General features: G+C 39.3%; 1 long non-coding RNA gene across 1 annotated transcript in view; it reads left to right on the forward strand.

Annotated features, from left to right (window-relative positions):
- Window positions 1-509: 509 nt before the first annotated feature.
- The window catches only part of LOC142748162 (uncharacterized), a 34,337-nt gene continuing 21,624 nt past the window's right edge, over window positions 510-13,222 (forward strand). Inside the window, exon 1 of the long non-coding RNA XR_012882165.1 lies at window positions 510-656. This is a non-coding gene — a long non-coding RNA (uncharacterized LOC142748162). The remainder of the gene's footprint in view (window positions 657-13,222) is intronic.

The following is a 13,222-nucleotide window of genomic DNA, read 5'->3' on the forward strand; positions in this document are numbered from 1 at the left end:
TGGAGAATCCGTTAGGGGCCGGAGATTACCAGAGATTATCGGAGACAATAAGGCCGATGTGGGGGAATAGATGGTGCATGGTCATTTATTAAGAGGCGAAGCCCTCTTAATAAATGGGTTGCATCTTGCTCCAACTTTTCCTTCTATTTAGGCCGGATTCACACGAGCGTGTTCAGTCCGTGATATACGGTCCGCATGTAGGCTGCATTTCCCGGACTGAGCACACTGCAGGGAGCCGGGCTCCTAGCATCACCGTTATCTATGATGCTAGGAGTCCCTGCCTCTCCGCGGAACTACTGTCCCGTACTGAAAACAAGTTTTCAGTACGTGACCGTTTTCCCGCAGCGAGGCAGGGACTCCTAGCGTCATAGATGACAATAAGAGCCCAGCTCCCTGCAGTGTGCTCAGTCCGGGAAATGCGGCCGACCTGTGGACAGTATATCACGGACTGAACACGCTCGTGTGAATCCGGCCTTAGACTGATGTATGAAACACCAGTATTAATAAATTCCCCCCATAGTGTCCCAGTAATCCACCAGCAGATTGGTCGGTGTGAAGAAGAAAACGGACTGATCTGCCGGAAGATTAATGCCTATTCAAATAGACCGATAGGATAGTACTCTGGAACGCCACAGAACACTTTGGCTAAAAATCAAGTTAGTCACCTTGCATTTATTTGCAAATAACATGTTTGCTTGTTATGACACTGTCCTAAATATGAAGGAGTTAGCGAGCAACTGACTACATTAATGGTATATTGGAGCGTGGTAGTAACAACACTTTGACTTGTTATTGATGAAATTACGGGTGGTCATCTACTATCAGTAGCCCCAAAACAGTTGTTTGGATATACCGTTAACCCCTTCCCGACATACGCCGTATATATACGGCGCTGTCGGGAGGTGGTTCCCGCAAAGCGCCGTATATATACGGCGCAGTGATGGTGCGGGCTCAGAAGCAGAGTCGGCACTATCACTGCGGGGGGACAGCTGTATTATACAGCTGGCACCCTCCTGTAACTGCCAGGACCGGAGCTATTCTCCGATCCGGCAGATTAACCCCTCAGATGCTGCGCTCAATAGAGCGCAGCATCTGATAGGTTTTCACCCGATCGGCAACCCAGTGATGCAATCGCTGGGTTGCTGTGGCAATCGGACGCCAGAAAATGGCGTCCGAGTCTGCCTTGTACGGGAGCCGATGAGGACCCGCCTGCGGCGAGTCCTCATAGGCTTGCTGTCAGTGAATAACTGACAGCGCTAATACACTGCACTACGTATGTAGTGCAGTGTATTAGAGTAGCGATCGGGGCATCAGGCCCTCATGTCCCCTAGTGGGACAAGTAAAAAAAGTAAAAAAAAGTAAATAAAAATGTGGTAAAACAATAAAAACACACACATTTCAAATAAAAATAAAGCTAAACTGACTTTTTTCCCATAGTAAGTATTTTATTATGGGAAAAACCGTAAAAATAAAAAAAACTATACATAATTAGTATCGCCGCGTCCGTAACGACCCAAACTACAAAACAATTATGTAATTTATCCCGCACGGTGAACGCGGTAAAAAAAAAACATGAAAAACAGCGCCAGAATCTTTGTTTTTAGGTCACATCTCCTTCCAAAAAATGCTATAAAAAGTGATCAAAAAGTCACATTTACTCCAAAATAGTACTAATAAAAAACGCCAATCCGTGCCGCAAAAAATAATCCCTGACACCGCTTTGTGCACGCAAAAATAATAAAGTTATGGGTCTTAGAATATGTCGACAGAGAAAACAAATGATTTTATAAAAAAAGTGATTTTATTGTGCAAAAGCCGCAATACATAAAAAAAACTATATAAATTTGGTATCGCCGTAATCGTATCGACCCGCAGAATAAAGCTAACATGTAATCTAGGGCGCACTGTGGATGCAGAGAAAAAAAAACAATAAAAAACTATTCCAGAATTGCTTGTTTTTGGTAATTTCCTTTACCAAAAAATGAAATAAAAAGTGATCAAAAAGTCGTATGTGTTCTAAAATGGTACCAATAAAATCTACAGCCCGTCTCGCAAAAAACAAGCCCGCACACCGCTCAATCTACTGAAAAACAAAAAAGTTACGGCACTAGTAATGCGGTGATGAAAAAACATCTCAATGCGCAGGCCGGAGGGGAACCTTCCTTCAGTTTCAGGGCCCTAGTATTTAGGAACTAGGAAAGGGCAGGGACATAGCACATCCGCTGGAAGCGAGGGCGCCCGTATTATATCAGCGCAAAACTTTCCCAGTAATATTTCCCAAACTACGAAGGAGAAAAAGTCCCCAAAAGGTGCAGAGCGTTATAAAAGGGGGATAAGAAAGAAAACCGTTTATCAGTGTGACGCCGGCCTGCGCATAACGGATCGCTTCACAGCGTAACACACATCTATGGATAATTGTATTATTTACCCCATTATTATACCCTCCTATTATACCCTGATATACTCCGCACAGATTACATATGCCACCACATTATAAACTGAAATACCAGCAAAATCCCAAACAGAACTACTACCAAGCAAAATCCATGCTCAAAATGGCGGTCTTTCCCTTCTTAGCCCTACAGTGTGCCCAAACAGCAATTTATGGCCACAAGTAAGGCATTACCATACCCGGGAGAACCCGCTTAACAATTTATGGGGTAAGATTCTCTAGGGGCACAACATCTTGTGCAGTGAATGGGCAGATCAGTGGAGAAATTGCCATTTTCACTTTGCACCATCCACTGCGTATTCATTTCTGAAAAACACCTGTGGAGTCTAAATTGTCACTACATCCCTTGATAAATGCCTTTAGGGGTGTAGTTTCTAAAACGGGGTCACTTTTGTTTGGTACATCAGGGGTTTTGCAAATGCAACATGGCATCCGCAACCCATTCCAGCAAAATCTACGCTCCAAAAGATAAATACCGCTCCTTTTCTTCTGAATGCTCCCATATATGTAAACAGTCGATTATAACCACATATGGGGTGTTACCGTACTCGGGAGAAATTACTTTACAAATGTTGGGGTGCTTTTTCTTCTCTATTCCTTGTAAAAATGAAAAATGTGTATCTAAAACTACATCTTGGAAAAAAAAATATTTTTCATTTTCATAGCTTAATTCTAATTAATTCAGCAAAAAACCTTTGGGATCAAAATTTTCACTATACCCCTAGATGATTCCTCAGGGGGTGCAGTTTCCCAAATGGTGTCACTTTTGGGGTGTTTCCACTGTACTAGTACCACAGGGGCTCAGCAAATATGACATGACACCCAGAAACCATTCCAAAATCCAAATGGTGCTCCTTCCATTCTGAGCCCTACCGTGTGTCCAAACAGATGTTTGTGACCACATGTGGGGTATTATTTTACTCGGGAGAAGTTGCTTTACAAATGTTGTGGTGCTTTTTCTCCTTCAGTCCTTGTGGAAATGAAAAAAAAATACCTAAACCTACATTTTCTTTGAAAAAATGTAGATTTTCATTTTTACGGCCTAGTTACAATAAGTTCTGTAAAAAACCTGTGGGGTAAAACTGCTCACTCTACCCCTAGATAATTCCCTCATGGGGTGTAGTTTCCAAATTGGGTCACTTGTTGGGGGTTTCCACTGTTTTGTCCCCTCAGGAGCTTTGCAAATGTGACATGGCCTCCGCAAACCATTCCTGCTAAATTTGAGTTCCAAAAGCCAAATGGCGCACTTTCCCTTCTCAGCCTCGCCGTGTGTCCAAACAGCCGTTTATTACCACATGTGGGGTATTGTTTTACTCGGGAGAAATTTCTTTACAAATTTTATGGTGCTTTTTCTCCTTTAGTCCTTGTGGAAATGAAAAAAAATTAGCTAAACCTACATTTTATTTGAAAAAATGTAGATTTTCATTTTCACAGCCTACTTGCAAAAATTTCTGCAAAAAACCTGTGGGGTCAAAATGCTCACTATACCCTAGATAATTTCCTCAAAGGGTATAGTTTCCAAAATGGGGTCACTTGTTGGGGGTTTCCACTGTTTTGTCACCTCAGGGGCTTTGCAAATGTGACATGGCCTCCGCAAACCATTTCTGCTAAATTTGAGCTCCAAGAGCCAAATGGCGCACTTTCCATTCTAAGCCCTGCCGTGTGTCCAAACAACCGTTTATTACCACATGTGGGGTACTGTTTTACTCGGGAGAAATTGCTCTACAAATGTTGTGGTGCTTTTTCTACTTTAGTTCTTTTGGAAATGAAAAAAAATTAGCTAAACCTACATTTTATTTGAAAAAATGTAGATTTTCATTTTCATGGCCTAGTTCCAAAAATTTTTGCAAAAAAACTGGCCGGTCAAAATGCTTGCTACACCCCTAGATAAATTCTTCGAGGGGTGTAGTTTCCCAAATGGGGTCACTTTTGGGGGGTTTCCACTGTTTTAGTTCCACTAGACCTGTTCAAAGCTGACATGGTGCCTAAAATATATTCTAATAAAAAGGAGGCCCAAAATCCACTAGGTGCTCCTTTGCTTCTGAGGCCGGTGCTTCAGTCCAGTAGCACGCTACGGCCACATGTGGGATATTTCCTAAAACTGCAGAACCTGGGCAATAAATATTGAGTTGCATTTCTTGGGTAAAACCTTCTGTGGTACAAAAAAAATGGATTCAAAATGAATTTCTGGAAAAAAATAATGAACTTTGTAAATTTCACCTCTACTTTGCCTTAATTCCTGCGCAATGTCTAAAGGGTTAAGAAACTTTCTAAATGCTGTTTTGAATACTTTGAGGGGTGCAGTTTTTAAAATGGGGTGACTTATTGGCGGTTTCTAATATCTAAGGACCTCAAAGCCACTTCACAACTGAACTGGCCCCTGTAAAAATAGCATTTTGAAATTTTCTTGAAAATGTGAGAAATTGCTGCTAAAGTTCTAAGCCTTGTAACGTCCTAGAAAAATAAAATGATGATCAAAAAACGATGCCAATCTAAAGTAGACATATGGGGGATGTTAGTTAGCAACATTTTTGTGTGGTATAACTGCCTGTCTTACAAGCAGATGCATTTAAATTGAGAAAAATGTTAATTTTTGCAATTTTTCGCTAAATTTTGGTGTTTTTCACAATAAATACTGAATGTATCGGGCAAATTTTGCCAGTAACATAAAGTCCAATGTGTCACGAGAAAACAATCTCAGAATCGCTTGGATAGGTAAAAGCATTCCGGAGTTATTACCACATAAATTGAAACATGTCAGATTTGAAAAATGAGGCTCTGTCAGGAAGGTCAAAAGTGGCCAAAGAGGGAAGGGGTTAAAATCTATTTGTGTCACGGATATGACACTCTAATTTGTTTACTTGGGAAAACAAACAATAACAAATAAAGTAAAGTTATTTATTAGTATTTTAAAACTATTATTTGACAAAATAAAATATGAATTTGGTAAAATATTCATATTACCCTTAAATTATTGATCTAGGGAAGATCGGTTAAATAATGAAGTGACAATAGACTTTATATTCCTTTTCATATATGCACAGACATTAATATGCCATACAGTAAATGTACCTCTACTGGTGACGCTCCTCAAGCTGGACAGTGAGTGACAGCTAGGTTAAGGTTCCACAACAGCTGAGGCTTATATCATATTGGCCTCTGTGTTGGACAACAGTTTTCAGCAGTGACCCTGTCATTAAAATCTCACGATCCAGACAGACATATCCTGCCATCCATTTAGATTAAGTAGAAACACAACTGAGTGATATATTAGTTCATTACATGTCAACAGTGATAGACATTTAACAACAATGAATAAAAAAGCCTACGCTGAACCACACCAAGAAGCTGTTGCCATTGTTTCAGGAGTAAGTAAAGAAAGAGAGCTATATCTTACATACAACAATATTCCTAATGGAGCTTTCTAAATCTGGGCACACAAATAATTTGAACTGAAAAAATGCAACAACTCTGTTTAATGTACGTCTACTAAGCTCTTCACATTGAAGCACATTTATATATTATCAGGGGCTTCTTCCCTAAAATGCAAAATCTGATACAGGGTCCAACACTTACCATGTGCCATTTTTAGTACTGGTGCCTTCTTATGTGGCTGATGGTCCTTTGGGCCCCCTTAGGATCCAGAACCCAGGTGTGACTTCACCCCCTATGGCTATGTCCCTGCGTTAGCTTGCTAAAGACTTTTACTATACAGGCTTTGAGCTCAACACTTCAATATAGTAGCCAGCCAAAGCACATAAAAAAAATATTAAAACATTTGGGCCAGATGACAGAGTTTTCAGGTTTTTGTTCATTCCCCTTTCCAAAATCTACTCTAAAGTTGGATCAAAACAAAGTTATAAGATTCCAGGAAGAGAAAAGGGATAACTGCTTGAACAAAATCAGATCAAGTAAAGCATCAATTGCAATAGGAAGACAACCGTTGATTTGTAAGTCTTGTCACCTTTGTGGTATTTTTCTTCACTATAGTAGTGTCAAGTAGCTGTTTGATAATAGCTACAGTTCGTATAGTCAGAATAAACCATGGTTGCCATGTCTAGATAGCTCTTTATTGCTTTACTTGTTAATATAGGAAGGGTAGAACATAATTTCAGTTATTGCTGTAGGATTTTCTTGTTTTCTGGTGTTTGTACTAAAGGTACTGAACTACATAGTTTAAAAGCAAGATATTTCATAAGTTCTGCATTACTTAGTAAAAGACTCACATCAATGAATCTATACTTGTGTATGAGCAAATTGCATTTATTCATAAATATTTAATAGAACCGAACATTGGTGGGAAATCATTGGCGGGACTGCATTAACTATAAAAATCTATATAATTTAAAATGAGTACCTCGATCTACTTATATAGACCTCAATCTATCTGCTACATCAAGCTCATATTGTTAGCACCCTTAATAAAATTCATCATTAGAAGGTGAGGTGGATTATATAGCATTGGAACAACAATGTAAATACACATATTCATCTTTATAGTAAGCAGTGGTATATCACTAGGATATGTCTTAACTTAGTGATTATGGGTGTTGCGGGGGTTTTTGAGGGGCTGCGACAACTCCTCTATTTTCCTCTCCCAACCAGGCGCTAAGCAGAGAACCACAACATAACCCCACATTTAAGTGGCCAGCACCTTTGCTCTATGAATTCTGTGATCCCCAGTGTTCTGGCAATAAGAGGTCGGACCCCATCGATCAGTAAGTTATGGCATAGAATGTCCAGCCCATTACAAGGCAGAGTTGTCTATACTATACTGTAAGGGTATGTGCACACACACTAATTACGTCCGTAATTGACGGACGTATTTCGGCCGCAAGTCCCGGACCGAACACAGTGCAGGGAGCCGGGCTCCTAGCATCATACTTATGTACGATACTAGGAGTCCCTGCCTCGCTGCAGGACAACTGTCCCGTACTGTAATCATGATTATACTACGGGACAGTTGTCCTGCAGCAAGGCAGGGACTCCTAGTGTCGTACATAAGTATGATGCTAGGAGCCCGGCTCCTTGCACTGTGTTCGGTCCGGGACTTGCAGCCGAAATACGTCCGTCCATTACGGACGTAATTAGTGTGTGTGCACATACCCTAACTGTTACAAGCCGAACATCTGTGTGTCTTATACATGACCAGGGCAGATTTGTATTCTCTGGAAGTAAACAATGAAGGTTTCTAATGATGATTGAAAGCAAACAGAGATCTTGAAAGTTGATGCAGAAAATATTTAGGAAATTAGTACAATATTTTGATATACAATAAATAACCCGTAATTGTTGAAACTGCAATACCCCATATATATGGCATAATATCAGGCGCGTAGCTAGAATTCATAGCGCACCATGGTAAAATGAGGTAGGCCCCCAATATTTAGTGTTGGAGAAAAAAAAATAGCAGCATAAGTAGCAATAATTAAAGGTGTGGATAATAGTGCCATATGTCAGAAAGTCCACATATAAGTGCTAGATGGCAACAAAGTTTTTGCACCTGAGTGGGCCCCCTCAATCTCTGGGCCCCATAACAACTGCTGTTGCTATAATTACGCCAATGCATTAAACGGTAGGAAAATCCCTTTAAAAACCACAGATAAAATTCAGTATGTGTATTGTTTTCAATGGAAGACTATGGCCCAAATAACTGTGTCTCTCAGCATTGGCTAGTAGAAGGGGGTTCCATTCAGGGACATTCATGTTAAGGCTCAATTGTACATTATTTATAATAGAAATATATATAATTTTTTATATGGATAAAAAAAAAAAAGCTAAATTCCAAGATCTTAAAATTTCTGATTGATGTTTTTTAGGAAAACCTCATCTTTTAAGAAAAATGTAATGTTGTTGTAGACTATCTACAGAAGCTCAACATGTCTTAACAGATTAACTAAGCCAATCCGTCAAGAGGAGCAGTAAAAGAATTTAGGAAATTGTTTTCATGGATGTAAAGCAAATGTATTACAAGTTCTTTAAATCAATTCATGCAGTGTTTTGGTTGAAAACATTGTCGGCTTTCTATATTTTCATGCTTAGATCGGGTTACTTGTCAAATTCTCATTGCTGCAAAACTATCACAGAAAGAAAAAGAATCGTGTAAAGACTTGGATGTTTTTCTTTGATACAACAATTTTTGTTTTAGTTGCACTGGGTTTGTAGACTTTGATAAATAACCCCCTTCAGACAACTGCTCTCCATATGCCACTTTATCTGTCATGCCCAAGCACTTATTAGTTATTATAATCTGTCCTTGTGCCTCTGCACTTCACAAAGTTAGAGTTTCTTTTCTCTAAACAGAATTCTCACATGGGTTTCTTTTTGTTTCATTCTGTGTTATCACCAGCAAGCAGAAAGTTAAGAATTGAGTCATACCATGGCAAATCCGTAAAGAATGAAATCTTTCAAAGGTCAGCTTCTCGAACTTGTCTGTTGTTGACATTTAGGCATTTATTTCAGACGTCGCTGATAATTTTCTTGGAGATAATGTGGAAGACTAGCTCTGTTGATATGCAATTATGTGCATAATGAAATGCAAAAATGCAAATACATCAGTATATGCCAGTTGTTGGCTTGGCTTTTTGTCAGCCATTCAGACATCAACAGACTTTGATGGATAAAGAGTCATCACTTCTCGAAACATCCCTGATATCTTTTAACCGAACACATAGGACATGTTATCTCATGATGGTAATTAGAATCAACCTCGAAATGTGAAAGTTCTCCAGGTCAAATTTCCTGTTAGTAAATTCTGAAAAAAAATCACAAAGGCTTAATTGCAACATTAATTTATTGTACGACTTGAAATTCAGCCGGGTTTCTCAAGCGAGCAGGGACTACAGTAATGTCTTCATTAAGGATGACGGCTCAAGCCCGTCCTGCTGACTCAGAAATGAGGGTTATGCAGTCCAATGTTTAATTCCATATATATATCATATTTTATAGTAATTATAATAAAATGGTAGAATAAGTCTCGTCAAGTCAAATGTGTGACCAAACCAAGAACTGGTAGATGAAGCTTTACATTTTTTTATTACAACACTAAGAACTCTCTAGATTATAGTCTAATTGCAGACAACACAGTTATTCAGACTAATTATCCAAGAACTTCTGCTTTGCCAAATATCCATGCAAACAATTACAGGGTTATTAAAATCTTAAGGGCTCTTGTTTTTTCTTTTCTACAAATTCGTAAGATCTGCTCATAAGTGGGGGAGTCTATTTTTAAACACATTTTGCAGTGTTAAAAAGAACAGAACTGTTTCTATATTAAGATTACCTAAAAAAACTTATAGAATTATGTATTTTTTTTATTACATACCAGGAGTTTCATTAGCAAAATACAGGCAAAAAAGATTCATTAAAATGTTGTACTAAAGACTGTTTCAGATCAGTACAGTAACAATTAGCATGAATATTATTGTGAAGTCGTCACAGAACAATAATAGTCACCGTGTTAAAATATAACTGTTAATTCGGTCCAAATTATCCTCTGTCAGAAACCAAACAAAAATGTAATTAAATACACTTTAAACTTCCTGATTTCTGCATTCAACTTTTAGGAAAATAATACAGTCTCACTAAATTCCTCTAGATTTCCAAAGTGGGAGGAGGCGATTCTACCCTACCCAACCTTGGCTAGGTGCCTAAACTGAGCCCAAAAAGTGACCCTTTAAAGGGAACCTGTCACCAGCATTTCACCTATTGAACTTTACATATCCCTCACTGACCGCTGCTATCAAAAGTTCATTGCCATTATCCCCTCTCCTAAACTCCTCATCCGACTGTAAATAACGGTCTGCAAACATTTTGCGCTTTTTATGGTAATAATCCGGTGTCCCGTTGTACGTACACACCAGAAGAGGACATCAATGCACAAGTGCGGGATTTTGTGTGCTGGGGGAAGGTGAGGTGCTGTCAATCAAAGGTAAGGAAGCGGGGTAAACTCGAAAAGACTCGAGGAATGAAGATTTTACTCTTTTCAAACTAAGATACTAGCATACGGTGTGGGAACACTAAAAACTGAATACTAAAGCTATACAGCCGACTAAGAAGACAATTATAGTTTATATAGAAATGATTTTTCACCCACTACCACCAGGTAGTGCAGGTTTAATAGGTGAAATGCAGGCGACAGGTTCCCTTTAAACCTGCTATCCTATCATCATATATATTTTTGGCAAGGACGTGGTGTCCAAGGCACAGTTAGCTCCACCCACAGCCCGACCTGCAAGAAGCCTGTGAGGATAGAGATGTGAGTGCTCAGTCTGTCTGTTGTTTGTGCCTCTATTTGTCTGTGTCTCTGTGTTTGTGTGTGTGTATAAGTTCCAGTATGTGTGTACGTGTGTCTTTGTGTGTGTGTGTGTGTGTGTGTGTGTGTGTGTGTGTGTGTGTGTGTGTGTGTGTGTATTTGTGTGTCTAAGTGCCTATATCTATCTTTATGTGTATATATTTCTGGGTGTGCATCTACTACATTATCTGCAATTAGAGTTATCACTGTGTGTTACCTGCGGTGTTACATGGGACTGCAGGTAACATCTACATTATCTGTACTCAGAGAGTTATCACTGTGTGTTATCTGTGACGTCACACGGTCGCAGTAGGAACAATAGACCCCAAATGGGGCTATTCACACGGCCGATTTTTGACGGCCCGGTTTTAGGCCGTTCTCCCGGGCCACTCGCTCGCTCTCTTCTCCTCCTCACAGTGCGAAGTGCATGTGAGGAGGAGGAAGGTATTTTGTTGCTCCCTGTAGGAGCTGAATCCCTAATCCCCGGCCACAGCTTCGACCAAAGCTGTGGCCGGGGATTCCGCTCCAGGAGAAGTCCCTGACTTCACTGTCCATATATGGATAGTGACATCAAGGACTTCGGAAGTGGAATCCCCGGCGCTGTGGCCGATTATTCCGCTCCAGGAGAAGTTCCTGACGTCACTGTCCATATACTTAGAGCAGTGTGTGACATTATCTCCAGAGGGCATGGTGTGGTATTATCTACAGAGGGAAGTATGTGGCAGAAAATTTACAAATGAAATTCATCCATTTTTAAAATGTAAAAGGAAAAAAACGGATGCTAAATGGGTCAAAATCGTCCGTTAAAAATGGAAACATGACCCAGAACGGAAACGGAACGGATGCAAAACGGCTGAGAAAAACGGACCATAGAGCCTTACATAGGACTGCAGGTAACATCTACATTATCTGTACACAGAGAGTTATCACTGTGTTATCTGTGGTGTTACATAGGACTGCAGGTAACATCTACTACATTATACCTTTACTCTGGGTGAATAATCTATTATTCAGCAAACGCTTCCACATTTTTCTTAGGTTTTCTATATTTTTTTTATAATATTTTTTACAAATACTTTTTCTCATTCCTTTTCCTAGCAAACCCGTGTAACTGGTTTTCTATACTAGCATATCCTATAATCACCCCCATCAATCCTTACCCATTTCCGCCATATATATATACGGATTCATCAGTGGATAAAATAAACGAGGTTATAGGCAACAACTGTTTGGAAGGTCTCAAAAATTACAGTTGTCCGCACTGTACAGTGGCATACAGTATGTTGCACATATGGCAGCACTATTTAAACAATATTATAAAAGTATGTATTTTTTATTCAACACTAGGAAATAATCATGTTAAAATGTTTCACAGCATATTATTTCAGCATAGTGCAGTATTAATTTGCATGAATGTCATTGTGAGGTAGGGAAAATTGTGCAACTTAGGTTTAAATTATTTTATGTATTGGCTAATGTGTTACATGTATGGCAGCTTTCAGTGTAATGTACTTTTACTATAAATACCTAATAACACCTTATATTATACACAGTAACTCATATTATAATGTCAGGCTAACTACTGCTAATTCTGTCAAACTTAAACTAATTCTGAGTGTCAACTGTATATGGCTCTTTTGTTGCAATAAAAAGGGCGTGAATAGAGACAGCAACGGGCTCCAGAGTATGAACAGTTTTATGTGCTCTTTGCTCTCCAGGAGCTCTTATGCTAAGATGTGGTGGCCATATCTCTCTAACTATTGCTTCTGAAGGCGCTCGCTTGCTCCATTTAAACAGAGCAATGATCATAATGAGTGAGGATACAGTATCGTTTATGTGATCATTTATCCCCATGTATTTGCATCTTTATACAGGGAGATGTACTGTCAAGAGTGGACAATTTTTTGGCCCGCCTCAAAAGATCTCATCAACAAACAAAAAATTGTGTGCTCGCTTGTCGGCTGATTGGGAATGAGCATTTGTACGAGCGCTCATTTGCCTGATCATTGGCCCGTGTATAAGGGAGAACACTGTTTTATTATCTTTAAGATTTCAATAGTGTAAATAACAAACGGCTGTTTTTTGACTGTCAATCTACGGCAGGAACAACGACTTTACTGGGCACTCCATAAATAGGAAATTAGGGCTAGACCCCCCTTCCACTTAGGGCACCAGTGCAGTTGCACAGATTGCACAAACAGTATGTCTGCCCTTGCAGCATACAGTATATTCATCGTACCAGAACATTTTCTTCTCATGCAATTTTGTCTTTAAAACAATGTCATTCCACCATTAGCAACCCATTAGTAATTTGATTTTGTCCTACTCTGTTCCAAAAAAAAAGGTCATGTGATCATCTCTCCAACATATGGCTCTCTTTAGCTAAGTTAACTGAGGAATCTTTCCTTCTTGCCCACTTTTCTCAATTTTTTTCTTAGATTTTTACTGTAAAATAAAAAAAAACTAACTTTTGGAAC

The sequence above is a fragment of the Rhinoderma darwinii genome, chromosome 3 (genome assembly GCF_050947455.1).
Source record: "Rhinoderma darwinii isolate aRhiDar2 chromosome 3, aRhiDar2.hap1, whole genome shotgun sequence".
Taxonomy (NCBI): Eukaryota; Metazoa; Chordata; class Amphibia; order Anura; family Rhinodermatidae; genus Rhinoderma; species Rhinoderma darwinii.